A 7500-nucleotide genomic window follows, 5' to 3' on the forward strand; every position below is an offset into this window, starting at 1 on the left:
CCCTCCCTCCCTCCCTTTCTCAGTTTGCAAAGCTTCCTCTGCAATTATTTCGGCATTAGAAATTCTAGTGTTAGGGACAGCTGGCGTGTGGCAGGCGACGCCTCCACACAGTCAGTCTGCTTTCACACCGAAGTGGTTGCTGCGGCAGATTTGTCATGGCACTATTATTGTAACGATATGCTAACAACAGCTAGCACCATCCGAGGGCGGCCGTCGTAATGAGGAGAGAAACCCTCCCAAGTGGCAAGTGGCAAGTGGTAAGTGGCAAGTGGCGGTGGTCGAAATTCCCAAACAAATCTGCGCTCGAAACACTAACTTTAGCATCGTCAGTTGGCAGACTGGGAGTAGGTCACGCCTTCCACAAATCTTACACGTAAACCGCCCTCTCTGTCTGTCAGTCTGTCTGTCTGTCTCTTTCTGTCTTTCTCTCTATCCCACTTTCTGTCTCTCTCTCTCTCTCTCCCTCTTTCTGTCTCTCTCCCTCTTTCTTTCTCGCTCCCTCTTATTTCTCTCTACCTCTTTCTGTCTCTCTACCTCTTTCTGTCTCTCTACCTCTTTCTTTCGCTCTCCCTCTTTCTCTCTCTCTTCCTCTTTCTTTCTCTCTACCTCTTTCTTTCTCTCGCCCTCTTTCTTTCTCTCTTCCTCTTTCTTTCTCTCTTCCTCTTTCTTTCTCTCTTCCTCTTTCTGTCTTTCTCCCTCTTCCTGTCTCTCTCCCTCTTTCTGTCTCTCTACCTCTTTCTGTCTCTCTACCTCTTTCTTTCTCTCTTCCTCTTTCTTTCTCTCTTCCTCTTTCTGTCTTTCTCCCTCTTTCTTTCTCTCTCCCTCTTTCTTTCTCTCTCTCTCCCTCTTTCTGTATCTCTCCCTCTTTCTGTCTTTCTCCCTCTTTCTGTCTTTCTCCCTCATTCTGTCTTTCTCCCTCTTTCTGTCTTTCTCCCTCTTTCTGTCTCTCTCCCTCTTTCTGTCTCTCTCCCTCTTTCTGTCTCTCTCCCTCTTTCTGTCTCTCTCCCTCTTTCTGTCTCTCTCCCTCTTTCTGTCTCTCTCCCTCTTTCTGTCTCTCTCCCTCTTTCTGTCTCTCTCCCTCTTTCTGTCTCTCTCCCTCTTTCTGTCTCTCTCCCTCTTTCTTTCTCTAACCTCTTTTCTTGTCTCTCTCTACTCTTTCTGTCTCTCTCCTCTTTCCTGTCTCTCTCCTCTCTCCCTTCTTACCTATTCCTGACTCTCTAAATCACCTCTTTCTGTCTCTCTCCCTCTTTCTGTCTCTCTCCCTCTTTCTGTCTCTCTCCCTCTTTCTGTCTCTCTACCTCTTTCTGTCTCTCTACCTCTTTCTGTCTCTCTCCCTCTTTCTGTCTCTCTCCCTCTTTCTGTCTCTCTCCCTCTTTCTGTCTCTCTCCCTCTTTCTGTCTCTCCCTCTTTCTGTCTCTCTACCTCTTTCTGTCTCTCTACCTCTTTCTGTCTCTCTCCCACTTTCTGTCTCGCTCCCTCCCTCTTTCTGTCTCGCTCCCTCCCTCTTTCTGTCTCTCTCCCACTTTCTGTCTCGCTCCCTCCTTCATTCTGTCTCCCTCCCTCTTTCTTTCTCTCTCCCTCTTTCTGTCTCTCTCCCTCTTTCTTTCTCTCCAATGTGTGTGTGTGCGTAAGTGCGTGCGTAAGTGCGTGCGTACGTGTATTTATGTATGTATATATGATGTTAGAGCAGTATGTGCATGTAGGTGTTTGTTTGTATTTATAAGGACGAGTGCTCCGAGGGCTGCAGGATCTCGCTCGCGTAGAAAGCTGCATGCGATTAGCATTTTCGCGTTCTATCGCATCAGCAGCACAGCAGATGTGAGGCGCGGGAGACAGTCTCATGACCGGAGGGAACTTGCTTCGGCTTGTATGTGTGTGCCAGGTAATGGGAAAGGAGGGATGGAGAAATGAAGTCCCGGCGCTTAGAGTAAGAGAGCGGACGAGGGCGGGCCTCATGATGTTGCTTGGAACATGTCTTGGATGTTGGTGAGGATTGTCATCTTTTTTGAGCATTTTCTTCGTTGTGCTTGGAAATATATGCTGCTTTTGATGCTGCGTGTGTAAGCAGTTTTGTTAGCATAGTTTCACCAGAAGCGTGCAAATGCGAAGGTTGCACTAATGGTGCGTGCATATTCGTAATCAATCCCTTTGATGAATTGAGTCTCCTCCCCTCCCGCGTTGCTTCCAGTCTCTTGAGAAACCACGCGAGCGATGCGGAGGCGTGGAAGGGGCGCACGTCTCTCTCCTTCCCTATCTCTCGCGGTGCGACAAAATTCCTTCACGCCGGCCTTAAGGAGGACGGAGGGGATGCTTCTAGGGGTAGTGCTGGCGGGAGGGGAGGGGACGGGAGGGGAGGGGAGGGGACGGGAGGGGTCGGGTCCAAACACATCCGTACGAAAAAGCTTTTCTCTCCTTGCTTGGGTACATGAGGAGTATCATCATTTTATGTCTATACGGTTTGCGGGCAGGCTAATTTGGTTCAAGTGCAATGGGTGTCCGCATGGGACCTTAGTGGAGATACATGCCGTTAGTAAGCAGTGCAATATTTACGTATTTGTGTATATATGTTATCAGCGGATATGATCTCTCTGCCCCCCCCCCCTCACTCTCTCTCTCCTCTCTCTATCTCTCTCTCTCCCCCCTCTCTCTCTCTCTCTCTCTCTCTCTCTCTCTCTCTCTCTCCTCTCTCTCCTCTCTCCCCTCTCTCTCTCTCTCCTCTCTCTCATCTCTCTCCTCTCTCTCTCTCTCTCTCCTCTCTCTCTCTCTCTCCTCTCTCTCCTTCTCTCCCCCCTCTCTCTCTCGCTCTCTCTCTCTCTCTCTCTCTCTCCTCTCTTCTCTCCTCTCTCTCTCCACTCTCTCCTCTCTCTCTCTCTCTCTCTCTCTCTCTCTCCTCTCTCTCTCTCCCCTCTCTCTCCTCCTCTCTCTCTCTCCTCTCCTCTCTCTATCTCCTCTCTCTCATCTCTCTCCTCTCTCTCTCTCGCTCATCTCCTCACTCCTTTCTCTCCCTCTCTCTCTCTCCTCTCTCTCCTCTTCTCTATCTTCTCTCTCTCCTCCTCTCTCTCTCTCCTCTCCTCTCTCTCTCTCTCCTCTTTCCTCTCTCCCCTCTCCTCTCTCTCTCTCCCCTTCTCTCCTCTCTCTCTCCCCTTCTCTCTTCTCTCTCTCTCGCGATCTCGCTCTCTCCTAACTATCATCTCCTCTCTCTCTCTCTCTCCTCTCCTCTCTCTCTCTCTCTCTCTCTCTTTCTCTCCTCTCCTCTCTCTATCTCCTCTCTATCTATCCTCTCTCCTTCTCTCTCTCTCTCTCTCTCTCTCATCTCTTTCTCTCTCTCTCCTTTCTCCTCTCTCTCCCTCTCCTCCTCTCTTTCTCTCCTCTCCTCTCTCTCCTCTCTCTCTTCTCTCTCTCTCTCTCTCTCTCTCTCCTCTCTCTCTCTATCTCTCCTCTCTCGCTCTTCTCTATCTCTCTCTCTCCTCTCTCTCCTCTCTCTCTCTCTCTCTTGCTCTCTCTCTGTCTATCTCTCTTCCTCTCTCCTCTCTTCTCTCTCCTCTCTTCATCTCTCTCTCTCTCCTCTCTCGCTCTCATCTCTCTCTCTCTCCTCTCTCTCCTCTCTCTCTCTCTCTCTCCTCTCTCCTCTCTCTCTCTCTCTATCTCTCTCTCTCTCCTCAATCTCTCTCTCCTCTCCTCTCGCTCTCTCTTCTCTCTCTCTCTTCTCTCGCTCTCTCCTCTCTCTCTCTCCTCTACTCTCTCTCTCCTCTCTTCTCTCTCACTCTCTCGCTCTCTCTCTCTCTCTCTCTCTCGCTCTCTCTTTCTCTCTCTCTCTCTCTCTCTCTCTCTCTCTCTCTCTCTCTCTCTCTCTCTCTCTCTCTCTCTCTCTCTCTCTCTCTCTCTCCCCCCCTCTCTCCTCCTCTCTCCCTCTCTCTCTCCTTCTCTCTCTCTCTCTCTCTCTCTCGCTCATCGCTTCTCCTCTCTCAGCCTCTCTCTCTTCCCTCTCTCTTCTCTCTCTCTCCTCTCTCTCTCTCATCTCTCTCTCTCTCTCATCTCTCTCTGTCTCTCTCTCGTCTCTCTCTCACCTCTCCTTCTCTCACACTCTCTCTCTCTCTCCCTCTCTCTCTCTCTCGTTCTCGCTCTCTCTCTTTCAATCTCTCTCTCCCTCTCTCCCTCTCCTCTCTTCATCTCCTCTCTCTCTCTCTCCTCTCTCTCTCTCTCTCTCTCTCTCTCTCTCTCCCTCTCCCTCTCTCTCCCCCTCCTCTCTCTCTCTCTCTCTCTCCCCCTCTCTCTCTCTCTCTCTCTCTCTCTCTCTCTCTCTCTCTCTCTCTCTCTCTCTCTCTCTCTCTCTCTCTCTCTCTCTCTCTCTCCCTCCCTCTCTCCCTCTCTCTCTCTCTCACACACACACACACACACACACACACACACACACACACACACAACGATGACATTAAATGTTGATAAAAACTTTATCGTTGTTTTAGAGCACACTCGCACTATGCGACATAAGGTGCCTGTGCCTGATTTATGTCAGACTCGTTTCGTATGTCCACTTTTTTATTGCGGCTGCAGTTCACTCCACAAACTCCCCGGCCCCTTCTCTCCCTCCTTGCTCATCATTCAGCTTTTTTATTGTTTCTCATGAGTTGCAAGCAAACGAGCAAGCGAGACAAGAGGAGGGCTGAAAGGAAGATGGAAAATAGCGACGTGGAGAGGAAGAGCGGGGGAGCGGCGGGAATGGAGAAAGGGTCAAAAGGAGAGATGTCCCCCGGAGGATGCGTTGTCCCAGGACAAGTAGCCAAGGGCATTCCCCACACGAAGGATTTCCAAGTATACTTTCGCTTTCGGATGGCCAGACCTGTAATGGACTTGACCTTGGCCATTGGCGCGGCTGGTGGTCAGAAGGAATTCGTGGGGAAGAAATGCTCTTGGCCGCACTCGATCTTCAGGGGTGAGCTGGAAGGACAACGGAAACGTCAAAGAATGAGCGAGTGGAAGGGGAGAGTCGGGGGACGGGGAGGAGCAGGAAGGAAGGCTGTTCAGAATAACAGACCGCGCGACAGTTAAGACAACAGTTACTTCCGACGAACGGTCCTAGCTAGCTGTGCTCCGGCGATGCGGTGTTGGGAGGACTGAATGCTCTCCGGATGTGGGAGAATGGGCGTGATGGGGAGACGAAAGGATAAAGAGGGAGATGGAAGATGAGGTGATGGGGCAAGAGGAGTAGGGTACCATAATAAAAAGAGAGAGGAGTGGTCGAGAGAAAAAGCCTTTCCCTTGCCTCCATCTCGGTCTCGGTTGAGCTGTGGCGGTGTGGGTGGTGTGGGCGGTGTGGGTGGTGGTGGTGTTTTGAGTAACGGTGGATTTAGTGATTCGGAACCTATATCAAACGGCAAGGGATGCGAGGCTGGTGGTGCACACGCTGAAGGGTTACGCGATCGACCGGAATTTGGGAAAGACTGACCTAGACAGACGGACGCCCTCGCTCATTTTGTTCCGTCTTTTTCTGTCGCATGAAGAATTTTAGACTTTACAAGAACAAAACGACATTGCAATTGAGGTAAACAAAAAATAAAAGAAGGCAATTTATGCCCAGAAACGTTAAAAATAAAAACACCTTATTATCAACCTGTTTCCCGCCCACGCCTTAATTCTGCCTTTCTGTTCTGTGAAACCGTCGCATGCCGGTGGTTCTGAAAATGGTGGTTGCTAATAGAGAAAGGAAAGGAAATTGCCCGACCTTCCCATGTACTTTTTTCCCTTGGCGGTTGTTAATTGATTCTGCATTCAGTTTCGAAGACTTCGTTCTGGTCCGCTGTTGTTTGCTTTTCACACTGAACGTAAATCGGACGCGTGTGCTTGGAAGGGCGCTGGGAAGGATAGGACTCAAAGGGGTAGGGGAAAAGCCCTTTATTTAGCCCACTTTGGTTTGAGTTTGAGGTTGTGAGAGTACTGTAAAATGACAAGGAAATACAGTATAAGAAAATGTACCCGTCATCCGATAACAAATCACACATGATCAAAGACAAAGTATTAGATAATCAAGGGCATAAATTTATTATGAATTATTATTTCCGTGACGTACGCACAACAAATGTAAAAACAGTCATCAGGACAACAATATCATATCGAAAGACACCGATTTTACTTCACGAAATTCATGAATCCCTAATCCTCATCCATAACTTTATGTTCACTAAACGGGTTGCATTTGCCCAAGTTAAGAACTCCTTTGACGGGTGAATCTTACATCCACGAGTTTAAAGAAGGCTACGAGTTTAAAGTAACGTATAACAATGTCAAGGGCACTTATAAATATTAATGTGATGTAAATTCTATTTGTTTTATGAATGTGCGTCGCATAAAGGAGAATCCCGAAATATCTATAACCTATTATGCTTTCATCAAGTTCAAAATATTCTTAGTAACATATTTGACTAACTGTTTATTGTGTTTTAAAATGATCTTTAATGTTCTTATATTACATATTATTATTGCAAAAGACATAATCTCATATATATATATATATATATATATATATATATATATATATATATATATATATGTATGTATGTATGTATGTATGTATGTATACGAATGAGCTCTTTGTCCCCTCAGTCTAGGGCGACCTTGACCAGTTTGAGGGCAAACTCTAGTAATTTTTGTGAAATAGTTATAAGTCTGATTATCCAACAAACAAATAGGTATATAATGGACAACTGCCGGGCCATTACAGGCGATCGGTCAGCCGAGGTTGGAGGGTGGGCGCTGGGTGACCGGGGGAGGGGGGGGGGATGGGCTGGAGTGGCGCGCTTTAGGGCGTGTAGGAGTCGGAAGGGGAGGAGGGACGTCCCATGCCCTGAAGGAGCAAGCAGGACTCAGGAAAGGCCAGGCATTAATTCCTGTAGGATGCGAGGAAAGTCATGTGGGTGGGATAGCCATGAGATGAAACTTTCTCCCTCGACCTTCGGCTCTCCTTGCCATGACCCTGCCTCGACCGCGTCTAGTCTGGAGGTCCGGATTTCCCTGCGTCTGGGGCGCGGTCTCCGTCGGTCGGGATCCTATTGTCTATCTGGTTCTCATCTCCCCCTTCCTTCTTTACCCCCCCCCCCCCATCTATCTCTGTTCCTTTCTCTCTCTCTCTCTCTCTCTCTCTCTCTCTCTCTCTCTCTCTCTCTCTCTCTCTCTCTCTCTCTCTCTCTCTCTCTCTCTCCCTCTCTCTCTCTTCTCTCTCTCTCTCTTTAGCTCTCTCTCTCTCTCTCTCTCTCTCTCTCTCTCTCTCTCTCTCTCTCTCTCTCTCTCTCTCTCTCTCTCTCTCTCTCTCTCTCTCTCTCTCTCTCTCTCTCTCTCTAGCTCTCTCTCTCTCTCTCTCTCTCTCTCTCTCTCTCTCTCTCTCTCTAGCTCTCTCCCTCTTTCTCTCCATGATTGCAATTCCTTTTTTGGTTAGATAGAGAGAGAAAAGGGGGAGGGAGGATGAAGGGGAGGAAGAAAGGCTCCTACATCCTTTCTTTAAAGAGG

The 7500-nt window shown here is 48.7% G+C and overlaps 1 protein-coding gene across 1 annotated transcript in view; it reads left to right on the forward strand.

Moving 5' to 3' along the window:
• qless (decaprenyl diphosphate synthase subunit 1 qless) overlaps nucleotides 1–7500 on the forward strand; it is a 95406-nt gene that overhangs the window by 78813 nt on the left and 9093 nt on the right. The window lies entirely within an intron of this gene.

The sequence above is a fragment of the Penaeus japonicus genome, unplaced genomic scaffold (assembly GCF_977035675.1).
Source record: "Penaeus japonicus unplaced genomic scaffold, GWHDUDI00000001_assembly GWHDUDI00000030, whole genome shotgun sequence".
Lineage (NCBI taxonomy): Eukaryota > Metazoa > Arthropoda > Malacostraca > Decapoda > Penaeidae > Penaeus > Penaeus japonicus.